The sequence below is a fragment of the Oncorhynchus gorbuscha genome, unplaced genomic scaffold (genome assembly GCF_021184085.1).
Source record: "Oncorhynchus gorbuscha isolate QuinsamMale2020 ecotype Even-year unplaced genomic scaffold, OgorEven_v1.0 Un_scaffold_3812, whole genome shotgun sequence".
In the NCBI taxonomy this organism is placed as follows: domain Eukaryota; kingdom Metazoa; phylum Chordata; class Actinopteri; order Salmoniformes; family Salmonidae; genus Oncorhynchus; species Oncorhynchus gorbuscha.
The window spans coordinates 4333-31245 of record NW_025747972.1 but is presented as its reverse complement, the minus strand read 5'-3'; the positions used below and the strand labels follow the sequence as shown (position 1 = coordinate 31245).

Below are 26913 nucleotides of genomic sequence, written 5' to 3'. Positions count from 1 at the left end.
TCAGGCAGACCAGCCTAGTAACCACATTATACACCACAAAGACACATAGTAGGAGTCAGGCAGACCAGCCTAGTAACCACACAATACACCACAAAGACACATAGTAGGAGTCAGGCAGACCAGCCTAGTAAACACATTATACACCACAAAGACACATAGTAGGAGTCAGGCAGACCAGCCTAGTAACCACATTATACACCACAAAGACACATAGTAGGAGTCAGGCAGACCAGCCTAGTAACCACACAATACACCACAAAGACACATAGTAGGAGTCAGGTTGACTAGCCTAGTAACCACACAATACACCACAAAGACACATAGTAGGAGTCAGGCAGACTAGCCTAGTAACCACATTATACACCACAAAGACACATAGTAGGAGTCAGGTTGACCAGCCTAGTAACCACATTATACACCACAAAGACACATAGTAGGAGTCAGGCAGACCAGCCTAGTAACCACACAATACACCACAAAGACACATAGTAGGAGTCAGGTTGACCAGCCTAGTAACCACACAATACACCACAAAGACACATAGTAGGAGTCAGGTTGACCAGCCTAGTAACCACATTATACACCACAAAGACACATAGTAGGAGTCAGGTTGACCAGCCTAGTAACCACACAATACACCACAAAGACACATAGTAGGAGTCAGGTTGACCAGCCTAGTAACCACACAATACACCACAAAGACACATAGTAGGAGTCAGGCAGACCAGCCTAGTAACCACACAATACACCACAAAGACACATAGTAGGAGTCAGGTTGACCAGCCTAGTAACCATTATACACCACAAAGACACATAGTAGGAGTCAGGTTGACCAGCCTAGTAACCACACAATACACCACAAAGACACATAGTAGGAGTCAGGTTGACTAGCCTAGTAACCACACAATACACCACAAAGACACATAGTAGGAGTCAGGCAGACCAGCCTAGTAACCACACAATACACCACAAAGACACATAGTAGGAGTCAGGTTGACTAGCCTAGTAACCACACAATACACCACAAAGACACATAGTAGGAGTCAGGCTGACCAGCCTAGTAACCACACAATACACCACAAAGACACATAGTAGGAGTCAGGCAGACCAGCCTAGTAATCACATTATATACCACAAAGACACATAGTAGGAGTCAGGCAGACCAGCCTAGTAACCACACAATACACCACAAAGACACATAGTAGGAGTCAGGCAGACTAGCCTAGTAACCACATTATACACCACAAAGACACATAGTAGGAGTCAGGCAGACCAGCCTAGTAATCACATTATATACCACAAAGACACATAGGAGTCAGGTTGACTAGCCTAGTAACCACATTATACACCACAAAGACACATAGTAGGAGTCAGGTTGACCAGCCTAGTAACCACACAATACACCACAAAGACACATTCGGTCAGATATCAGGATTTCAACAGGCCTTACTCACTTCCACTAACACTGAGTACTGGTTGTGAAAGGTGTTCATATCTCACCACTGAGTTTGTCCGATTGGAGAAGACACCTGCTGCAGAGGCATTGACAAAGTCTCCTGTAACATTTCCAAAGTCTGGGGCATATCCATGAGCATCGTCATTAGCAGTCCCATTGACTGGGCCATCGCCATTAGCAGTCCCATTGACTGGGACATTGCCTTTAGCAGTCCATTCGGCCAGCCAGTAGTCGATGGCGACCATGACGGAGTGTTTCAGCAGCTTGGAGAAGACCATGAGGAAGACCATGAGGAAGCCACCAGAGGACAGGTACTGCCAGCACACCCTCCACGGGATCTTAGAGCGCCGACTGGTGGTCGTCGACATGTTGTCGTCCTCTTCCTCCTCCTCTTCCTCCTCTGTCAGGGACGAGAGAATGAGTGATTATTGTCATATGTCGTAATAGAACTTAACTTGTATGAGAGACAGTGTTTGACAATGCATTTCACCTTCTTCGTCATCGTCGACCTGGTTCTTGGCCTCTCTGGAGTAGAAAGCTCTTCTCAGGGTCTTCCTCTCCAGAGCAGTCTGACAGTTATCAATCTCAGTGTCCTGCAGTACAGATACAACTGTTGTTAGGTTGGTTGGCAGGTAAATTAGCTACACTACACATTACAGAGCAGAGGAGGCTGGTGGGAGGAGGTATCGGACGACAGGCTCATTGTAATGGCTGGAATAAATGCAATGGTCAAACACGTTGTTTCCATGTGTTGGCTCCATTCCATTTATTCCATACCAGCCTTTACAATGAGCTCCTACACGTCCTCCTATAACTCCACCCACCAGCCTCCTCTGTTACAGACCGTCTGTCAGTAGGAGAGTAAAGAAGTGAATATGACCTTCTCTAGTTCCTGGTCCTGTCTGTTCATCAGGGTCTTCCAGTGTTCATACAGCTCTACATCATGAGTCTGAATGTCCTTCAGAGTGCCTTCCCTCAGCACTGAGCCATCCTTCATGGCTATGATCTGGGACACAGAGAGAACCGTGTAAAATCAGGACCCTTATAAACAAACCGTCTCAGGGTAGGAATGCTGATCTAGGATCAGGTCCCCCCGCCCGTCCGTGTCATACTCTTTATTATCATCGAAAAGGAAAAACTGATCCTGTATCAGCAGCATTCCTACACTAAGATGCTTTATGAATACAGTCCCAGTGCAAACGGTGGAGAGGAATTCACAGCAGACTGTTGAGATGCTCACCCAGTCAGCGTGGATGAGGTACTGCAGTTTGTGTGTGACCAGGACCACGGTGCGTTTATCATCCTGTAGGAACTTCAGGATGCCCTCCTGCATCAGGTGGTCACTCAGGTGGATGTCCAGCGCTGAGAACGGGTCATCCTGAGGGTAAAGGTCAGAGATCAGGGGTCAGAGACAACATGGACGATCCAATCAGATCAGAGCGTATCGGAGTGAAAGACTGTGGATTCAATGATGTTTTTTTTAACAGGAGATCATCCTCTATTCATATTAAGTTACAGCACGTTTAATTCACAGGTCTCAGATGACCTCAGAACATACAGTCAATCAAACCTAGTTCCCAGAGGACCCCGGAACCTGAATAAACACCAATGTATTACCATAGGATGACTTAGTCTTTATACTGTACAGCACTGAGACACGTAAACAGTCCTGAGGACAGAAGGTCTGAGATCATCAGTCACAGCATGATAGACACCTCATTAGGAGACAAGACGTCATAGAGACGTACTTAGCTAATAGTTGTTGCTTCTAGCTGGGTGTTCACTCTGCAGTCCCACTGTGTATTAATACAGCACTTTAGAGTGCGATTTCCTTAATTGGCACATTTGTCAGTGTGAGCTGAGCTACGTATGGAGGAACGTGCCCGGTCCTATCCCACGACAGCCAGAGAGGCTGTATCAGGGGCGGAGGTTAGACATCTAATTAACAGTTGCCACAAGAAATGATGTGGGAACACAAACAGATGAGGACATCACACAGGAGTAGGAAGAAATGGGATGTAGATGTACATAGAGTTGTCTGTAGCAGCGAGAGACGGGAAAGTGTGTCTGTGTACATGTGTGTGTGTGTGTGTGTGTGTGTGTGTGTGTGTGTGTGTGTGTGTGTGTGTGTGTGTGTGTGTGTGTGTGTGTGTGTGTGTGTGTGTGTGTGTGTGTGTGTGTGTGTGTGTGTGTGTGTGTGTGTGTGTGTGTGTGTGCGTGCGTGTGTGTGTGTGTGTGTGTGCGTGTGTGCGTGTGTGTGTGTGTGTGTGTGTGTGTGTGTGTGTGTGTGTGTGTGTGTGTGTGTGTGTGTGTGTGTGTGTGTGTGTGTGTGTGTGTGTACGTGTGTGAGTGTGTATATGGCTAGCCAGGCCAGATGGCAGAGCAGAGGGATGCCTGTAAACATGGTATGGTTACAAGAGAGGCCTGCGGACAGAGATCCATCCCACCTGCTGCTCCTCCCGTTCCCATACAGAGGGAGGCTGGCTGGCCCTCCCTGGATCTCCCTGGCTGCCTCTGAAATCACACCCTATTCCCGATATAGTTCATCCTTACTCACACACTGTCCCAAAAGCAGTGTACTGTTTAGGGAATAGAAAAGAGTGTCCCTGTCTTTGGCTCTATTTGGCTCTCCCTGGAACACGTAGAGAACACCCTAGAACACCTAGAGAACACCCTAGAACACCCTATAATACCTAGAGAACACCCTAAAACACCTAGAGAAAACACCCTAAAACACTGTGGAACACCTAGAGAACACCCTAGTACACCCTAGAACACCTAAAGAACACCCTAGAACACAACGAGAACACTCTAGAACACCCTGGCTCTGTCTGACTATTCTGAGAAGCCATCCTTGAGGGAGAGCTTCCAGCCTCTTCCAGTGAACTCAACAGGAAATGGATCTTCTATTGAAGTCAATAGATAAAGCACTTTATCATTCATTGACTCACCAGGAAGACGATGTTGGTGTTCTGGTAGAGAGCCCGAGCCACACATATCCTCTGTCTCTGGCCTCCACTCAGGTTGATCCCCTGGGACAAAAACACACTGTTAAGAAGAGTAGCCAGGTACACAAGGAATCTGACACAAATCACTGTTCACTACAAGTTATTGGTATAATATGTCATTGTTTCTGAGGTAAGAGATGGGGCTTGTGCTTAAAAAAGATGTAGAATAGACAGTGATAAAAAAACACAATAATACTGAGGTGATTATAATAATGTACCCTCTCTCCGATCTCCGTCTGGTCTCGAAGGGCAGAGTCTACATCAGGCTGCAGGGAGCAGGCGTCAATCACAGTCTTGTATCTGGGACACACAGCAGGGCATCAGACTGACAACACCTCTATTAAGACACAGTTAGAAACATGGCTGCCTTGGAAACTAAGGTATTCAGGAAAACAGTCCTCATTAGAGAAGAGATATAAGCCAGCATCAGCCTCAAGAAGCATCAAGAGTGATAGCAATCTGATGGACCATCTAATTAGTGTCATTAAAAGTACATCTCAGCTGATGCAAGAACAAGTGAATTAACCAAACACAAACATTGGTCTAGTCTTAATTACATTGATGAATGGTGTTGAGGAGCAGCAGATAATACACTAGAGAAGAGTAGAGTAGAGTAGAGTAGAGTAGAGTAGAGTAGAGTACAGTAGAGTATAGTAGAGTAGAGTAGAGTACAGTAGAGTAGAGTATAGTAGAGTACAGTAGAGTAGAGTAGAGTATAGTAGAGTATAGTAGAGAAGAGTAGGGTAGAGTAGAGTACAGTAGAGTAGAGTAGAGTACAGTACAGTACAGTAGATTAGAGTACAGTACAGTATAGTAGAGGACAGTACAGTATAGTAGAGTACAGTAGAGTAGAGTAGAGTAGAGTAGGGTAGAGTATAGTAGAGTACAGTAGAGTAGAGTAGAGTAGCGTAGAGTAGGGTAGAGTACAGTAGAGTAGAGTATAGTAGAGTATAGTAGAGTATAGTAGAGTAGAGTATAGTACAGTACAGTAGATTAGAGTACAGTACAGTATAGTAGAGGACAGTACAGTATAGTAGAGTACAGTAGAGTAGAGTAGAGTAGGGTAGAGTAGAGTATAGTAGAGTATAGTAGAGTATAGTAGAGTAGAGTACAGTAGAGTATAGTAGAGTAGAGTAGGGTAGAGTACAGTAGAGTAGAGTAGGGTAGAGTACAGCAGAGTATAGTAGAGTACAGTAGAGTAGGGTAGAGTACAGTACAGTACAGTAGATTAGAGTACAGTACAGTATACTAGAGGACAGTACAGTATAGTAGAGTACAGTAGAGTAGAGTAGGGTAGAGTATAGTAGAGTACAGTAGAGTAGAGTACAGTAGAGTAAAGTAGAGTAGAGTAGAGTAGGGTAGAGTACAGTAGAGTACAGTACAGTATAGTAGAGGACAGTACAGTACAGTAGAGTACAGTCGAGTATAGTAGAGTACAGTACAGTAGAGTAGAGTACAGTAGAGTACAGTACAGTATAATAATAATATAATATATGCCATTTAGCAGACGCTTTTACAGCAGAGTATAGTAGAGTACAGTAGAGTAGGGTAGAGTACAGTACAGTACAGTAGATTAGAGTACAGTACAGTATAGTAAAGTAGGGTAAAGTAGAGTAGGAGAGGAGAGTACAGTACAGTAGAGTAGGTTAGAGTGCAGTACAGTACAGTACAGTAGAGTAGGTTAGAGTAGAGTAGAGTAGAGGAGAGGAGAGTACAGTAGAGTAGGTTAGAGTAGAGTACAGTACAGTACAGTAGAGTAGAGTAGGTTAGAGTAGAGTAGAGGAGAGTACAGTAGAGTAGGTTAGAGTAGAGTACAGTACAGTACAGTAGAGTAGAGTAGGTTAGAGTAGAAAAGAGTAGAGGAGAGTACAGTAGAGTAGTTAGAGTACAGTACAGTAAGTTAGAGTACAGTTTAGTACAGTACATTACAGTACAGTAGGTTAGAGTAGAGTACAGTACAGTAAGTTAGAATACAGTTTAGTACAGTACAGTACAGTACAGTAGGTTAGAGTAGAGTCGAGTAGAGTACAGTACAGTAGGTTAGAATAGAGTACAGTACAGTACAGTAGGTTAGAGTAGAGTAGAGGAGAGTACAGTAGAGTAGGTTAGAGTAGAGTACAGTAGAGTAGGTAAGAGTACAGTACAGTACAGTACAGTACAGTATGTTAGAGTAGAGTAGAGTAGAGAAGTGTAGAGTAGAGGAAAGTACAGTACAGTAGATTAGGGTAGAGTACAGTATAGTACAGTAGAGTAGAGGAGATGAGAGTACAGTAGAGTAGCTTAGAGTACAGTACAGTACAGTACAGTACAGTACAGTACAGTACAGTACAGTACAGTACAGTACAGTACAGTACAGTAGGTTAGACTAGAGTTAAAGTAGAGTAGAGTAGAGTGGAGTAGAGTACAGTAAAGTAGAATAGAGTGGAGTAGAGTACAGTACAGTAAAGTAGAGTAGAGTGGAGTAAAGTAGAGTAGGGTAGAGTAAGGTAGAGTAGAGAGTGGTGTTTTACCTCTGTTTGTTGAAGGGACTGCCAAACGTGATGTTATCCTCCACGGTGGCATTCAGCAGCCAAGACTTCTGGGTAGCGTAGCCCACAGAGTACCTGTTCTTACTGAGGCATTATGGGAAATGGAGGCAGAAGAGAGCTCAAACTACAAACATGGAGGTAGGGGAGGGGGTAATCTTGGAGATGCTCAACATTGAGGCACTGCTGGAGTGGGGGAAGTGGGTTTAGGACTCTAACACAGGTTAATGATGAGCTGGAATATTGAACTAAAATAACAACAATGTGCTGGAGTCCAGTTTGTTGATCTGCTGGCGTGCAGCAGAACTAATCAAAGAATGCCCAGTTGATATGCTTGAGGATACATTATGTAATTGAAGGCACAGTGTTTTGTGTATTAACGTGTACCAGTGTTCCCACCCACCATATGTTGTGCCTTAGCTGTTATTAATTACTGAGCAATTGTACCATATAAGAGAAAGAGAGAAAATGAAGACGTTAGCTATGGGTCATGCACACTAACCAGGATGTTGGTCTCTTTGTGTACTGTATTCCTATTGTCTCCTGTTGAAAAACATACCGGATGTGAATCCACAGTGTCAAAATATATCTCTATCCCTTAACTGCCAGTCAGTTACTTCAGACCTGACTCCAGCAAGGAAGAATAAACACCACGACCACTGCACGCACTCACTCCACCCACTCACCCACGACTCACCTGACGACCACCTACCTAATTCACTCCACGACCACAGCTAGTAACAACTCAATGATCACCATGACTGAGGAATGGAGGGGCTGAGTGGAGGATATAGGAATGATGGCAGGGGTACTTATGGACTGATGTGATGGGATATGTTCACTGCTATGGAACGGATGGACCGATGATGATGCGGTGACGTCAGAAAACACTATGGGAAATGGCGACCGATGATGGGATGATTGTGCCGTAAACGACGGTTATGGTCGATGGACTGATGGGCGATGATGGCATTACAAACGATTTGAGGGAGGGAGGGAGGGATATAGGGAATGATGGCAGGGGAAGGGAGGGATTGAGGGAGGGATATAGGAAATGATGGCAGGGGAATGGAGGGATTGAGGGAGGGAGATAGGGATAAAGGAAATGATGGCAGGGGAAGGGAGGGATTGAGGGAGGGAGGGAGGGATAAAGGGAATGATGGCAGGGGAAGGGAGGGATTGAGGGAGGGAGGGATATAGGGAATGATGGCAGGGGAAGGGAGGGATTGAGGGAGGGATATAGGAAATGATGGCAGGGGAATGGAGGGATTGAGGGAGGGATAAAGGGAATGATGGCAGGGGAAGGGAGGGATTGAGGGAGGGATAAAGGGAATGATGGCAGGGGAAGGGAGGGATTGAGGGAGGGATAAAGGGAATGATGGCAGGGGAAGGGAGGGATTGAGGGAGGGATATAGGAAATGATGGCAGGGGAATGGAGGGATTGAGGGAGGGATAAAGGGAATGATGGCAGGGGAATGGAGGGGTTGAGGGAGGGATATAGGGAATGATGGCAGGGGAAGGGAGGGAGGGAGGGATATAGGGAATGATGGCAGGGGAATGGAGGGATTGAGGGAGGGAGGGAGAGATAAAGGAAATGATGGCATGCGAAGGGAGGGATTGAGGGAGGGAGGGAGGGATAAAGGGAATGATGGCAGGGGAAGGGAGGGATTGAGGGAGGGAGGGAGGGATATAGGGAATGATGGCAGGGGAAGGGAGGGATTGAGGGAGGGATATAGGAAATGATGGCAGGGGAATGGAGGGGTTGAGGGAGGGATAAAGGGAATGATGGCAGGGGAATGGAGGGAGGGAGGGATATAGAGAATGATGGCAGGGGAAGGGAGGGATTGAGGGAGGGATAAAGGGAATGATGGCAGGGGAATGGAGGGAGGGATATAGGGAATGATGGCAGGGGAAGGGAGGGAGGGAGGGATATAGGGAATGATGGCAGGGGAAGGGAGGGATTGAGGGAGGGATAAAGGGAATGATGGCAGGGGAAGGGAGGGATTGAGGGAGGGATAAAGGGAATGATGGCAGGGGAATGGAGGGAGGGATATAGGGAATGATGGCAGGGGAAGGGAGGGATTGAGGGAGGGATAAAGGGAATGATGGCAGGGGAAGGGAGGGATTGAGGGAGGGATATAGGGAATGATGGCAGGGGAATGGAGGGATTGAGGGAGGGATATAGGAAATGATGGCAGGGGAATGGAGGGAGGGAGGGATATAGGGAATGATGGCAGGGGAAGGGAGGGATTGAGGGAGGGATAAAGGGAATGATGGCAGGGGAAGGGAGGGATTGAGGGTGGGATAAAGGGAATGATGGCAGGGGAAGGGAGGGCTTGAGGGAGGGATATAGGGAATGATGGCAGGGGAAGGGAGGGATTGAGGGAGGGATATAGGAAATGATGGCAGGGGAATGGAGGGATTGAGGGAGGGATAAAGGGAATGATGGCAGGGGAAGGGAGGGATTGAAGGAGGGATAAAGGGAATGATGGCAGGGGAAGGGAGGGATTGAGGGAGGGATAAAGGGAATGATGGCAGGGGAAGGGAGGGATTGAGGGAGGGATATAGGGAATGATGGCAGTGGAAGGGAGGGATTGAGGGAGGGATAAAGGGAATGATGGCAGGGAAGGGAGGGATTGAGGGAGGGATATAGGGAATGATGGCAGGGGAAGGGAGGGATTGAGGGATGGATATAGGGAATGATGGCAGGGGAAGGGAGGGAGGGATGGAGGGATATAGGGAATGATGGCAGGGGAATAGAGGGATTGAGGGAGGGATATAGTGAATGATGGAGGGATATAGGGAATGATGGCAGGGAATGGGGAATGACGGCAGGGGAATAGAGGGATTGAGGAAGGGATATAGGGAATGATGGAGGGATATAGGGAATGATGGCAGGGGAATAGAGGGATTGATGGAGGGATATGGGGAATGACGGCAGGGGAATAGAGGGATTGATGGAGGGATATGGGGAATGACGGCAGGGGAATAGAGGGATAGAGGGAATGATGGAGGGATATAGGGAATGATGGCAGGGGAATAGAGGGATTGAGGGAGGGATATGGGGAATGACGGCAGGGGAATAGAGGGATTGAGGGAGGGATATAGGGAATGATGACAGGGGAATAGAGGGATTGGGGGAGGGATATAGGGAATGATGGAGGGATATGGGGAATGACGGCAGGGGAATAGAGGGATTGAGGGAGGGATATAGGGAATGATGGAGGGATATGGGGAATGATGGCAGGGGAATAGAGGGATTGAGGGAGGGATATAGGGAATGATGGAGGGATATGGGGAATGATGGCAGGGGAATAGAGGGATTGAGGGAGGGATATAGGGAATGATGGCAGGGGAAGGGAGGGATGGAGGGATATAGGGAATGATGGCAGGGGAAGGGAGGGATTGAGGGAGGGATATAGGGAATGATGACAGTGGAAGGGAGGAAGGGGGTGACGGCAGGGTCCCTTCAGAGGAAGTTTAAAAAGGGGTACCTCCTGGTTTCTTCAAAAGACCCGTCCGTCTCAAAACAACTGCAAGTCACGTTCAATGTGTTAGAGTCTGTACAGCCAGATAGACACAACCACCTCGACTTCAACTTCCTTAACACATGAAGAGCTGAACCGCACTCGCGCGTGTGTGTGTGTGTGTGTGTGTGTGTGTGTGTGTGTGTGTGTGTGTGTGTGTGTGTGTGTGTGTGTGTGTGTGTGTGTGTGTGTGTGTGTGTGTGTGTGTGTGTGTGTGTGTGTGTGTGTGTGTGTGTGTTTGTGTGTGTCTGTGTACAGAGTCGCGTATGTGTGTTCAAACGTAAATCTAGCAGAAGTGTCCTTACAGTAAAGCCCTAAAACTGTGTATCGGGGCGAAGACATTTGGACAGAGAGCCAAGAGTCAATTTAATCCAGCTTTATCTACAGAATGACCTCCCTCAACAGTGCAGGCATACTGTCATGATACTGTCATTGTCTCAGGCCCAGGACACTGTCTGTTCTAATGGTGTTATGGCTTCTCCTAGAATGATGTAGGTCTACATGAGGGTGGGTGGGATTCAGTGGGGATAACAGCGTCTGCTTAATCAACCATTCTCAACCCAGTCCTTGGGGCCACTAGTCCTTTCACATATTTGGTGTATATTCAAAACTAGCCTAAATGATTCAACAAGTCAACTAATAGCCAACTGACTTAAGTGTTGAGACCTAAATGATTCATATTGTCAATTAATAGCCAACTGACTTAAGTGTTGAGACCCAAATTATTCAACTTGTCAACTAATAGCCAAATGACTTAAGTGTTGAGACCTAAATGATTCACATGGTCAACTAATAGCCAAATGACTTGTAAATGTAGAATGTACTGTACAGGGTTGAGATGGGAAGAGTAAACCCGAGGGAGAAAATACCTGTTGGCCTCGTGCAGCATCTCACTCACAGGCAGTCTGATTTAGATAGAAAACAACCACGACAGAAGAAGACAGAACACAGACAAGGCTGAGGTTAGTGTCTACGGCCCGTGGTGACTACCTGTCCTGCTATGGTACTGACTGGCACCTTCAATAGCTCACATTAGAGTGGACTTGATTTGGAAAGGTCAATTTCATTTTTGGATTACTGCTAAGAAGAGCAGCCGTTATGGTTCTAAACAGATTGAGGAGACATAGTGGTTCTAATGGTAACTGTGGTGCACCATCAGCATCATAGAGAACTTTAAAGAACTATATGGACCATGTTTCATAGCAGTGTATGAAGGGAGAGAAGTGTTTAATAGATTGGTAGGGTATATTACAGCTTATTAACAGGCTGGGACTTAATGGAGAACAATCAAATCAACAGTTACTAAACCTACAACAAACTAATACCACTGTTTTCATTCAGTCCAAATAGCTCCAAATGAAAACCTTCCGGTCTGAAGTGTATTATTCACTCAATAACCCAAACAAATACTTAACCCAATCCAATCTAATTCAATTATACAATTGAACACTTCCTGGACACGTAATCACGCTAACTCCCAGCCAATATGTCGTTGGCAAGAAAATGCTGCAACGCCCAGTTCGTTAGCAATTAGCATGGTGTCTGTTCTTCCGCTCAGGTTTCAGTCTAAATGCTAATGCTATGAATGCTAATGCTATGAATGCTAATGCTATGAATGCTAATGCTATGAATGCTAATGCTATGAATACTAATGCTATGAATGCTAATGCTATGAATGCTAATGCTATGAATGCTAATCAGAGATCCATCTCCAGAACATCACAGATGACCAAATCTTAATTTGACATTAGAGTACATTAATGTGAGTGCAGATCTCAAATTAAGATTTGGCCCTAGGAGATGGACATACATTTTCTGTTTGGTTGTAAAAATATGAATAACAGAAAAATGTGAAGACAGAGAGTTGAAAATGGAAAGGTCCAGTTTTATAAGTGATGGTGACTGTGAGGTTGTGTTATAGAGATGAGTAGATAGATAAATGATGTTAGACAGTCAAAGTTCAGGCAAAGCTGTCATCCCAGCAAGCAGACAGTGAGAAGCGATGTACAGAGAGACAGAGGAGCAGCCAGCTCTCCTTCCATAGCAACCACAGCCACAGAGACAGACAGGAAGGACAACACACAAGGACCAACAAATGGAGTGGAATGGCTCCTTATTCCTGAATGAAAAACTTTGGTGCGTGGTGGTCGAAGCACAGCTAGTCAACTCAGAGAAAGACTGCACATGACGACTAAAAGAGACTGAGAGGATAAAGAGGAAATGAGATGTGTATATCTGGGTCTTTGAGTGGACCTCAGCATGTTCAGTACCTGATAAGGCAACGTTTACAACTTATTATAGACCTTCTAACATGTAGCCTTGCGGTTGGTACCACTCACTTGCTCAGTAGACCTTTCCACTGAAGGGTCTGCATCTACCAAGCATGGCAGCAACAGGGACGACTTCCCCACAACCCACCTGGCCCACGATCATGGTCAGCTGACCTGGAGATCAGACACAGGACAAGAAGACACTATATAAAGGTAAGAAGACACTATATAAAGATAAGAAGACACTATATAAAGGTAAGAAGACACTATATAAAGGTAAGAAGACACTATATAAAGGTAAGAAGACACTATATAAAGATAAGAAGACACTATATAAAGGTATGAAGACACTATATAAAGTTAAGAAGACACTATATAAAGGTAAGAAGACACTATATAAAGGTATGAAGACACTATATAAAGGTAAGAAGACACTATATAAAGATAAGAAGACACTATATAAAGGTAAGAAGACACTATATAAAGGTAAGAAGACACTATATAAAGGTAAGAAGACACTATATAAAGGTATGAAGACACTATATAAAGGTATGAAGACACTATATAAAGCATTAGAGAAAACAGATTGTTCTATGTCAATCTGACATTGATAATGTCTGTTACAGCCCTGGTTAAAGCTTAAAAGTAGGACAGGATATTGGGATATCTTTACAATCCAGAAGTTTTAGATCAGTCTGTTCCACATCAGCAGAGGCTGGGTGGGAGGAGTTGAGAGGATGGGGCTCATTATAATGGCTAAGAATGGAAATTAATTGAGCAGTCAATTATGTAGTTTCCATCAATTGAAATGCAGTTCCATTGTTACATTTCCAGCCAGCCATGACACATCATAACTCACGCTCACATTCACATATCCTGCCTTTGCATCTACTCCCTCAGCTGCAGCAAATAGTGGACTACCAGGACCAGCCTATCCTGTTTGTCTTAGCTGTCATATCTTACGGACCCACGAGCCATGAGGTCATAGCAGGAAGATATACTACACTGTCACACACACACACACAGCTGGTGTTAGATATACTACACTGTCACACACACACAAACAAACACACCTGCTGGTGTTAGATACATACTACACTGACTGTCGACGACCTCCTAAACAGGACGCTGCCTGGCGTTGCCATAGTGTTCCCAGCAGGATCGGGTTACCTGTTGGAACGCAGATGTTAATCTGGGACAACGTTGACAAGTTGCTTCCCCATGTGAAGAATCCACCGTTCACCTGAACAGGATACAGTGGGATTAGGCTGACATGGAGCCTACATGACATGGAGCCTACATGACATGGAGCCTACATGACATGGAGCCTACATGACATGGAGCCTACATGACATGGAGCCTAGATGACATGGAGCCTACATGACATGGAGCCTACATGACATAGAGCCTAGATGACATGGAGCCTAGATGACATGGAGCCGACATGACATGGAGCCTAGATGACATGGAGCCTAGATGACATGGAGTCTACATGACATAGAGCCTAGATGACATGGAGCCTACATGACATGGAGCCTAGATGACATGGAGCCTACATGACATGGAGCCTACATGACATAGAGCCTAGATGACATGGAGCCTACATGACATGGAGCCTACATGACATGGAGCCTACATGACATGGAGCCTAGATGACATGGAGCCTACATGACATGGAGCCTACATGACATGGAGCCTAGATGACATGGAGCCTAGATGACATGGAGCCTACATGACATGACCTACATGACATGGAGCCTACATGACATAGAACTAGATGACATCGACCTACATGACATGGAGCCCATGAGCATGGAGCCTACATGAGCATAGGAGCCTACATGACATAGAGCCTAGATGACATGGGCCACATGACATGGGGCTACATGGACATGGAGCCTACATGACATGGAGCCTAGATGACATGGAGCCTAGATGACATGGAGCCAGATGACATGGAGCCTACTGACATGACATGGAGCCTACATGACATAGAGCCTAGATGACATGGAGCCTACATGACATGGAGCCCGACATGACATGGAGCCTAGATGATGGAGCCTACATGACATAGGCCTAGATGACATGGAGCCTAGATGACATGGAGCCTACATGACATAGGCCGACGCGACATGGAGCCTCGTGTCTCGACCTACATGACATCGACCTAGGTAACCTCGACCTAAAATGCCATGAGCCTAGATGACATGACCATAAACATCGAGCCACCACATGACATGGAGCCTAGATGACATGGAGCCCTCATGACATGGAGCCTAGATGACATGGAGCCTAGATGACATGGAGCCTACATGACATGGAGCCGATGACATGGAGCCTAGATGATATGGAGCCTACATGACATGGAGCCCTAGATGACATGGAGCCTACATGACATGGGCCTACATGACATGGAGCCTACATGACATGGAGCCACCACATGACATGGAGCCTGCATGCATGGAGCCTGCATGACATGGAGCCTAGATGACATGGGGCCTACATGTTTATAGTCTGCGGCTGGTGGTTTAGATGCGTATGTGCATGAATAATGAACTATTTGGTCTTTAAGGCAAATATAATAGCATGTTTACATAGTTATGTTGTGTTTTATGTCTTGTCCGATTCCACTGTTTATTGTAGCCAGTAATCCCCCTCCCTTCCATCCCCGACAGCAAAACCACACAGATCTGAGATTCAGTGACACAGAACTAATAAATACAAGTTGAAAATTAAAGACAGACGTCTTATTACCGCTGAGAAAAGAGACTTGATGATCAGTTTGTAAATAGACAGAAGCGGATGTTACGGGGGTGAGGACCAGAGGGGATGGGGAGTCTTGAAAGGGGAGGCTTTAAGTTGGAATGAGAGGTAGAGAGAGTGGAGGAAGATAGGGAGTAGAAGAGGTAGAGAGGAGTGGAGGAAGATAGGGGTAGAGAGAGAGAGAGAGAGTGGAGAAGATAGCGGTAGAGAGAGGTAGAGAGGGAGTGGAGGAAGATAGCGGTAGAGAGAGGTAGAGAGGGAGTGGAGGAAGATAGCGGTGAGAGAGGTGAGAGGAGTGGAGGAAGATAGGGGTAGGGTAGGAGAGTGGAGGAAGATAGCGGTAGAGAGAGGTAGAGAGGGAGTGGAGGAAGATAGCGGTAGAGAGAGGTAGAGAGAGAGTGGAGGAAGATATGGGTAGAGAGAGGTAGAGAGGGAGTGGAGGAAGATATGGGTAGAGAGAGGTAGAGAGAGAGTGGAGGAAGATAGGGGTAGAGAGAGGTAGAGAGGGAGTGGAGGAAGATAGCGGTAGAGAGAGGTAGAGAGGGAGTGGAGGAAGATATGGGTAGAGAGAGGTAGAGAGGGAGTGGAGGAAGATAGGGGTAGAGAGAGATAGAGAGAGAGTGGAGGAAGATAGGGGTAGAGAGAGATAGAGAGAGAGTGGAGGAAGATAGCGGTAGAGAGAGGTAGAGAGGGAGTGGAGGAAGATAGGGGTAGAGAGAGAGAGAGAGAGAGTGGAGGAAGATAGCGGTAGAGAGAGGTAGAGAGGGAGTGGAGGAAGATATGGGTACGCTGGGAGGCAGAGAGGGAGTGGAGGAAGATATGGGTAGAGAGGAGGTAGAAAGGGAGTGGAGGAAGATACCTGGGTAGAGAGGTAGAAGGAGGTGGAGGAAGATATGGGTACGCTGGGAGGCAGATATGGTGTAGTAAGTTAAAGAGAAGAGAGAGGAGGAATAAAGAGGAGAGAGAATGGTTCAAGTGGAGACAGACAGGAAGACAGAAGAATAGTTGATGGGGAGACAGGGAGAGAACAAAGAAGAATTGATGGGAAGACAGAGAGAAGGAGAAGACAGATACAGAAGGTGATGGGAGACAGAGGAAGAATGAAGAAGAGAAGGGTGTGAGTGGGGAGACAGGAAGAGGAAGACAAACAGAAGGGTGATGGGGAGACAGAAGGAGTGATGTTGGGACAAGAGAGGAAGACAGAGAGAAGGGGGTGATGGGAGACAAGTGGAAGGCAAGAGAAGAGTGATGGGAGACAGAAAGGGTGATGGGAGACAGAGAGAAGGGTGATGGGAGACAGAGAAAGGGTGATACAGGAGACAGAAGGAGGAAGACAGAGAGAAGGGGTGATGGGAGACAGAGAGAAGGGGTGATGGGAGACAGAGAGAAGGGGTGATGGGAGACAGAGAGAAGGGGTGATGGGAGACAGAGAGGAAGACAGAGAGAAGGGGTGATGGGAGACAGAGTGGAAGACAGAGAGAAGGGGTGATGGGAGACAGAGAGGAAGACAGAGAGAAGGGGTGATGGGAGACAGAGAGAAGGGGTGATGGGAGACAGAGAGAAGGGGTGATGGGAGACAGAGAGAAGGGGTGATGGGAGACAGAGAGAAGGGGTGATGGGAGACAGAGAGAAGGGGTGATGGGAGACAGAGAGAAGGGGTGATGGGAGACAGAGTGGAAGACAGAGAGAAGGGGTGATGGGAGACAGAGAGGAAGACAGAGAGAAGGGGTGATGGGAGACAGAGAGAAGAGGTGATGGGAGACAGAGAGAAGGGGTGATGGGAGACAGTGAGGAAGACAGAGAGAAGGGGTGATGGGAGACAGAGAGGAAGTCAAACAGAAGGGGTGATGGGAGACAGAGAGAAGGGGTGATGGGAGACAGAGAGAAGGGGTGATGGGAGACAGAGAGAAGGGGTGATGGGAGACAGTGAGGAAGACAGAGAGAAGGGGTGATGGGAGACAGAGAGGAAGACAAAGAGAAGGGGTGATGGGAGACAGAGGAAGACAAAGAGAAGGGGTGATGGGAGACAGAGAGGAAGACAGAGAGAAGGGGTGATGGGAGACAGAGAGGGGGGTAGAGAGAGGCAGAGAGAAGGGGTGATGGGAGACAGAGTGGAAGACAAAGAGAAGGGGTGATGGGAGACAGAGAGGAAGACAAAGAGAAAGACAAAGAGAAGGGGTGATGGGAGACAGAGAGGAAGACAAAGAGAAGGGGTGATGGGAGACAGAGAGGAAGACAAAGAGAAGGGGTGATGGGAGACAGAGTGGAAGACAAAGAGAAGGGGTGATGGGAGACAGAGAGGAAGACAAAGAGAAAGACAAAGAGAAGGGGTGATGGGAGACAGAGTGGAAGACAGAGAGAAGGGGTGATGGGAGACAGAGAGGAAGACAAAGAGAAGGGGTGATGGGAGACAGAGTGGAAGACAAAGAGAAGGGGTGATGGGAGACAGAGTGGAAGACAAAGAGAAGGGGTGATGGGAGACAGAGTGGAAGACAAAAGAGAAGGGGTGATGGGAGACAGAGAGGAAGACAAAGAGAAGGGGTGATGGGAGACAGAGTGGAAGACAAAGAGAAGGGGTGATGGGAGACAGAGTGGAAGACAAAGAGAAGGGGTGATGGGAGACAGAGTGGAAGACAAAAGAGAAGGGGTGATGGGAGACAGAGAGGAAGACAAAGAGAAGGGGTGATGGGAGACAGAGTGGAAGACAAAGAGAAGGGGTGATGGGAGACAGAGAGGAAGACAAAGAGAAGGGGTGATGGGAGACAGAGAGGAAGACAAAGAGAAGGGGTGATGGGAGACAGAGTGGAAGACAAAGAGAAGGGGTGATGGGAGACAGAGAGGAAGACAAAGAGAAGGGGTGATGGGAGACAGAGAGGAAGACAAAGAGAAGGGGTGATGGGAGACAGAGTGGGGGGTATAGAGAGAAAGCGTGTGAGATGAGAGAGAAGACAGAGAAAGAAGATTTGTCTGGTTCACACACAGCAGCAGCCCATCCATTCGACCCTCCTGCTGCCCCCAAGCTCATTAACAGGCTGCCTACAATAATGCTGTGTGTCCACAGGGATAGCAACAGGATGTGGACCCCAATGAGACCAGAACAGGGGCTGAGAACATGTCAGTTAATGAGGGTTCTCTGTTCTCATGAGAATCCCCTGCCTCTGACTCATTATGTGGGTCCTGAGAGTTTAAACTGTCGGTAAATGTTGACTTCTCCTCAGGGTGTGTTTCACACAATGGACAGGCCAAGAGATGAAACATCTGCTGTGAGAGATAGACAGTGGTAACATCTGCTGTGAGAGATAGACAGTGGTAACATCTGCTGTGAGAGATAGACAGTGATAACATCTGCTGTGAGAGATAGACAGTGGTAACATCTGCTGTGAGAGATAGACAGTGGTAACATCTACTGTGAGAGATAGACAGTGGTAACATCTGCTGTGAGAGATAGACAGTGGTAACATCTGCTGTGAGAGATAGACAGTGGTAACATCTACTGTGAGAGATAGACAGTGGTAACATCTACTGTGAGAGATAGACAGTGGTAACATCTACTGTGAGAGATAGACAGTGGTAACATCTACTGTGAGAGATAGACAGTGGTAACATCCGTGGTGTCACATGTTACTAGAGTGAATGACCCGGGCGGATGTGACAAAAAGGCCAGTTTAAAGGTTTGAGGACAACTGTCAGACTCCAGCTCAGAAGCCTTTGCGTGTGTACGTGTCTACGTGCGTGACGTGGCTGCACATGTACGTGAGCTACAGCTTGGCTGTGAGTTGATAGCCTACGTGTCTGCCCCTGTGTCCGTGCATGCAGTCAGCGAGTGTGTGCGGTGCTGTGTGTGTCACAGGTCCTGAGAAGAAGGGCCAATGAGCTTGTTGAGGTGTTGAACTTTGACCCCTGACCTTGACAGCCACGTCCTCAGTCTCGTTGGGTCGCAGTGGTCTGCGTGCTGGCTGCTCATAGCTGTCCATCTGGTAGAGCAGGGGCTGCTTCCTGTTTATAGCCTTGGTCTGGAGAGAGAGAGGTAGGGGGAGATGGGGAGAGAGAGGGAGGGAGAGGAGAGAGGAAGGGAGGGAGAGAGAGAGGCAGGGAGGGAGAGAGAGAGGTAGGGGGAGATGGGGAGGGAGAGGGGAGAGGGAGGGAGAGAGAGGAGAGAGGAAGGGAGAGAGAGAGAGAGGTAGGGGGGGAGATGGGGAGGGAGAGGAGAGAGGAAGGGAGGGAGAGAGAGAGGCAGGGAGGGAGAGAGAGAGGTAGGGGGGAGATGGGAGAGGGAGGGAGAGAGAGGGAGGGAGAGGAGAGAGGAAGGGAGGGAGAGAGGAAGGGAGGGAGAGAGAGAGGCAGGGAGGGAGAGAGAGAGGTAGGGGGGAGATGGGAGAGGGAGGGAGAGAGAGGGAGGGAGAGGAGAGAGGAAGGGAGGGAGAGAGAGAGAGGCAGGGAGGGAGAGAGAGAGGTAGGGGGGAGATGGGAGAGGGAGGGAGAGAGAGGGAGGGAGAGGAGAGAGGAAGGGAGGGAGAGGAGAGAGGAAGGGAGGGATAGAATGAAAGACAGAAATGAAGAGATGGAGATGAAGGGAGGGTGAGAAAACAGAAAGAGAGAGATTGCATTCAGTGATAAACTTGGCCCCTCATCCGCTGTAACCTCCAGGGAGGACCCCCTCTCAGACCCTGACTGAGACTGTCCCCAGAGGGAGCTTCTTATCCCCTACCCCTCATCCCCAAGACATCCCTCCCTCCCTCCATCAGCCCTAAACAAATGGCTCCTCCATCTCACACTAACCCCTCCACCACTTGGTCTCCGTCTCCCTCCACTCCTTCTGAGGAGTCCAACACAGAAATAAACTTGTCAAAGTCCAGAGAACAGCTGAAGACATGACGAGACTGGCAGCAACCAGCAACTTAACGACTCCTGGTTGAGATTCCCCATGAAACGCTGCTGCTAGATTGGCACGGTGTGTAGTTACAGTTCCTCCTTCTACAGAGACCAGATCTGCTCTGGTCAAACAGACACTTTCTCTGCAGTTCCACCAACAGTTTGAAGTTAGAAACACGTTGGCTCTGAAACTTGGTCAGTTGAAAAGCATCATAACCATCACATCATCCTGACGAGTCCATTAGCCGTGTTGGGAGCTGTGGAAACCCTGGAGTAACACACTAGTTGTTGTATTCCATGCTGGCTGTAAATGAATAGCTCCTGGATTAGGCTCTGTGCTGTGCTGGCTGAATGTCCAGCATTAGCTGCTCTGGCAGAGGGACAGATGAGTAATTGGGTCATGTTCATTAGGGACCAAAGTGAATAAACAGACTGAAACGCTGAGAGACTACCTCGAAACACACCATTGAGTTTACATTTTGCTTCAGTGTTCCCTACTAAACACAACTCAGGCCTGTATTTGGGGCAGTGTTTGGTAATAGGGATGGTGGTGTGTGTGTGTGTGTGTGTGTGTGTGTGTGTGTGTGTGTGTGTGTGTGTGTGTGTGTGTGTGTGTGTGTGTGTGTGTGTGTGTGTGTGTGTGTGTGTGTGTGTGTGTGTGTGTGTGTGTGTGTGTACTAACCGCCCCAGGGTGTTTCTTACAGGCCTCTAGGGACACAGACATGTCTCCGTTCCTCCAGCTGTCATCGCCAATCTCATCGCTCTGCAGGAACTCACCCAGCTTCTGGACGCTGTGGATAGGACACGATATGATAGGACACACACAAACCCACACCCACACCCCCCCACACCCACACCCACCCACCCACACACCCACATCCACACACATAAATAATCCTTCTATGATACAAATAAGATTCCAGCAGATTGTCTAGCTGGTAACTATCCAGTATTCATTATTCCTGGGCGTCCTCAGTAGGCCTCTCACCTGACCATGGCCTTGACTGCGAAGCGGACCACGGTGGAGAGCAGGAACAGTGGGGTAACCAGGATGTGGAAGAGGGCCAGAGCAGCGAAGGCCTCCGAGGAGCTGGGTTTGGACTTGTTGATCAGGGCGTGGCTGACAAACGTCTGACAGAGACACACAGTTACTCAGTTCTGTATTGTTGCCAGATTTCAGAGCTGGCAAAACACTAGCTACAATTGGCCCGAAAAATGGCCTGCAGGATACAGGGATGATGAGAAACCCTCTTACCACAAGCACAGCAGCGATGGGGATAGCAGCATTCATGAAAACTGGGGAGGAAAAGAGGTCAAATTATGTAACAACAGAGATCCTTTGGAGAGAACAAATACATTTTCAAACTTCAAAGCTCTTAAGTCAAACTGAGCCCCAAATATAAATGAGGACAGAATATAAGCAGTGTGAGTGTCTTACTGGACAAAATGAAGGGGATTTCACAGCTCAAAGAAAGGATATGATAGCTATTATAAAGTAACAGAGGAGATGTGTCTTATGGAGGTGTAGAGGGCGAAGGTGTGTCTCACTAGACATGGAGGTGTAGAGGGCGAAGGTGTGTGTCTCACTAGACATGGAGGTGTAGAGGCGGAAGTGTGTGTGTCTCACTAGACATGGAAGTGTAGAGGTGAAAGGTGTGTGTGTGTATGTCTCACTAGACATGGAGGTGTAGAGGAGCGAAGGTGTGTGTATGTCTCACTAGACATGGAGGTGTAGAGGCGAGGTGCGGGAGGCTGGTGAGCTCTTTTTTGCCCCTGGTATCTTCTTCACTGTCACAGAAGATGTTCTCCCAGGCGTACAGCTTCAGCAGCTTGATCCCTTCCAGAATCTCTGTGGTCTTCTTCAGGCGTTCGTAGACTGGTCCTGTCAGAAGAGGGCGATGCCTTACTGAAGATTTAAACTACAAAATAATATCAATATTTTCTCATTTTCCTGTTTTTAAAGGCTATTGTTTCCATATCATATGCTGTTTCCTCATCCACAACATAAAATAACTGAAATCACTCAAACCTAGGCTATTTATTCATAGTAAAGCTTGCAGGTTCATCTCTAAAAAGACAGTGAAACTACGATCTCAGTGACTGGTGCAGGCAGTGTACAACCTGAGTGTCTCAACGTGAACAGAGGGTGACTCACCAGGGTGCTCTTCTGGGTGTCAGCCAGCTTGGTAGCGATCAGGTATTGGACTGGAGCCAGCAGCACGATGACTGAAGCTCAATCAGAGCACTGGTCCCAGCAGGTAGTACAGCAAGATCACGCCCATCACAATCTGAGCAGGAACACAGCACAAAGATATGAGGGATATATTGGGGAGTTATTAGGGAGTTATTAGGGAGTTATGAGGGATATATTAGGGATATATTAGGGATATATTGGGGAGTTATTAGGGAGTTATTAGGGAGTTATGAGGGATATATTAGGGATATATTAGGGATATATTGGGGAGTTATTAGGGATATATTGGGGAGTTATTAGGGAGTTATTAGGGATATATTGGGGAGTTATTAGGGATACATTGGGGAGTTATTAGGGAGTTATGAGGGATATATTGGGGAGTTATTAGGGAGTTATTAGGGAGTTATGAGGGATATATTAGGGATATATTAGGGATATATTGGGGAGTTATTAGGGATCTATTAGGGAGTTATTAGGGAGTTATGAGGGATATATTATGGATATATTAGGGATATATTGGGGAGTTATTAGGGATATATTGGGGAGTTATTAGGGAGTTATTAGGGATATATTGGGGAGTTATTAGGGAGTTATGAGGGATATATTATGGATATATTAGGGATATATTGGGGAGTTATTAGGGAGTTATTAGGGAGTTATGAGGGATATATTATGGATATATTAGGGATATATTGGGGAGTTATTAGGGAGTTATTAGGGAGTTATGAGGGATATATTGGGGAGTTATTAGGGAGTTATTAGGGAGTTATGAGGGATATATTATGGATATATTAGGGATATATTGGGGAGTTATTAGGGAGTTATTAGGGATATATTGGGGAGTTATTAGGGATACATTGGGGAGTTATTAGGGAGTTATGAGGGATATATTAGGGAGTTATTAGGGATATATTGGGGAGTTATTAGAGATATATTAGGGAGTTATCAGGGAGTTATAAGGGATATATTAGGGAGTTATTAAGGATATATTAGGGATATATTATGGAGTTATGAGGGATATATTAGTGAGTTATTAGGGATATACTAGAGTTATAAGGGATATATTAGGGAGTTATTAGAGAGTTATGAGGGATATATTAGGGAGTTATTAGAGAGTTATGAGGATATATTAAAAGGGAGTTATTAGGATATATTAGGGATATATTATGGAATTATGAGGGGATTATGAGGGATATATTAGGGAGTTATTAGGGGTTATGAGGGGATATATTAGGGAGTTATTAGGGATATATTAGGGATATATTATGGAGTTATGGGGGAGTTATGAGGGATATATTAGGGATATATTAGTTATTAGGGATATATTAGGGATATATTAGAGTTATAAGGGATATATTAGGGAGTTATTAGAGGATAGGATATATTAGTGATATATTATGGAGTTATTAGGAATAAATTAAAGGGGCTTTTTGAGATATATTATGGATTATTAGGGTTATTAAAGGGATATATTATGGGTTATGGGGAGTTATGAGGGATATATTAGGGATATATTAGGGAGTTATTAGGGATATATTAGAGTTATAAGGGATATATTAGGGAGTTATTAGAGAGTTATGAGGGATATATTAGTGATATATTATGGAGTTATTAGGAATAAATTAGGGAGCTTTGTGGGATATATTATGGAGTTATTAGGGAGTTATTAGGGATATATTATGGAGTTATGGGGGAGTTATGAGGGATATATTAGGGATATATTAGGGAGTTATTAGGGATATATTAGGGATATATTAGAGTTATAAGGGATATATTAGGGAGTTATTAGAGAGTTATGAGGATATATTAGTGATATATTATGGAGTTATTAGGAATAAATTAGGGAGCTTTGTGGGATAAGATTATGGGTTATTAGGGAGTTATTAGGGATATATTATTGATGCATAATATTACGGTCATATTGTAATAAGCAGATAATGGCAAAAAGACATACTTGTTAATTTAAGATCAGGTTGCTGGCGGATCATACATAGAGACTATGTCCAGATAGATTGTATCTTACCAGCATGGCCCCACCTGCACTTAAAACAATTGACCTCAAAAGTTTTTTATTGTTGTTGCATTTTAATTAACACTAACCCTTTTCTAACCTTAACTAATCCTCCTAACATACTAAGTTATTATCCTAACCTACTCGTAAATTCTCCTAACCTGCTACGAAAAGTACATTTCGAAATAAGCTGAATTCTATCTAGTCAAAACCCACCTGCTGGCATGGCCCAGAGGTTGGGACACAGGAAGAGGAACCACATGAGCTGGTTGGTTTCTATGGCAACCAGGTTGTTGATCTGGCCCAGGGTCATCTCTCCCATGGACATGTTAGAGGTTGACAGACGCAGGATCTTGTTGTAGATCATTGCCTAGGAAACGGACAGGACAGAGGACATTAACAACCTACTAGATACAGTACATTCACTTCTGTGACTGCCTACGTCTGTCCCGATTCTCCACCTCTGTGACTGTCTACGGCTGTCCAGATTCTCCCACCTCTGTGACTGTCTCAGCTGTCCCAATCTCCACCTCTGTGACTGTCTACGGCTGTCCCAATTCTCCACCTCTGTGACTGTCTACAGCTGTCCCGATTCTCCACCTCTGTGACTGCCTACGGCTGTCCCGATTCTCCACCTCTGTGACTGTCTCTGGCTGTCCCGATTCTCCACCTCTGTGACTGTCTACGTCTGTCCCGATTCTCCACCTCTGTGACTGTCTATGTCTGTCCCGATTCTCCACCTCTGTGACTGTCTCTGGCTGTCCAGATTCTCCCTCTGTGACTGTCTACGGCTGTCCCGATTCTCCACCTCTGTGACTGTCTACAGCTGTCCCGATTCTCCACCTCTGTGACTGTCTACGCTGTCCCGATTCTCCACCTCTGTGACTGTCTATGGCTGTCCCGATTCTCCACCTCTGTGACTGCCTACGGCTGTCCCGATTCTCCACCTCTGTGACTGTCTACGGCTGTCCCGATTCTCCACCTCTGTCACTGTCTACGGCTCCTGATTCTCCACCTCTGTGACTGTCTCACGGCTGTCCCGATTCTCCACCTCTGTGACTGTCTACGGCTGTCCCGATTCTCCACCTCTGTGACTGTCTACGGCTGTCCGATTCTCCACCTCTGTGACTGCCTACGGCTGTCCCGATTCTCCACCTCTGTGACTGTCTATCGGCTGTCCAGATTCTCCACCTCTGTGACTGTCTACGGCTGTCCCGATTCCCCACTTTATTTTTACACCTCCCCAATTCCGTCATGAATTGAACAATACAGAAACTCCCGTCAGCCAATGATTACACATCTAATGTTATTAAATCTGGACTGAACAAGTGAACTGCACTTTGGGTAAAGGATGGAGAATCGGTGGCGCTTGTATCTACAAATCCCAGAATCCTCCAGTCAGTCACCAGCAGGGCTCCACGGAGGTTGATGCCGGTCTCTATGGTGACATAGTAGGAGGCCTGTAGGAAGGTCCGCTGTAGCACCAGGGCCAGGAACAGCAGAACAGCCAACACTGACGTATTCTGGAGCAGCTCGTTGGATGACATGAAGTAGACCTCGAAATAGGGGACCTGATAGACAGTCACACACACACACACACACACACACACACACACACACACACACACACACACACACACACACACACACACACACACACACACACACACACACACACACACACACACACACACACACACACACACACACACACACACACACACACACACACACATACAGATAGTAGGTTAGAGCAGATGTAGGGGACTTGACACTACCCAGACCCCGTCACTACCCAGACCCTGTCACACACAGAGAAGGACAGAGTGAGAGAGTGTGAGATGAGTGAGGAATTTTCCATGTCACATAGAAATGCACGCCTGCAGTACTTTTCAGCCTAAACTCTGGGTTCCTCTGTTCAGCCCTCTGACACCGGCACTGTGCACAATGCTCTACCTTAGAAAGACGTTTCCTCTGTTCAGCCCTCTAACATGATGCTCTACCTTAGAAAGAGCGTTCCTCCTTGTTCAGCCCTCTAACATGATGCTCTACCTTAGAAAGACGTTCCTCTGTTCAGCCCTCTAACATGATGCTCTACTTAGGAAGACGTTCCTCTGTTCAGCCCTCTAACATGATGCTCTACTCCAGAGGCGTTCCTCTGTTCAGCCCTCTAACATGATGCTCTACTTCAGAGACGTTCCTCTGTTCAGCCCTCTAACATGATGCTCTACCTTAGAGCGTTCCTCTGTTCAGCCCTCTAACATGCTCTCTACTTCAGAGAGGCGTT

At 46.6% G+C, this 26913-nt stretch overlaps 1 pseudogene; it reads right to left on the bottom strand.

Annotated features, from left to right (window-relative positions):
- Positions 1-26428, bottom strand: part of LOC124028142 — a 33564-nt pseudogene extending 7136 nt beyond the window's left edge.
- Positions 26429-26913: the final 485 nt, after the last annotated feature.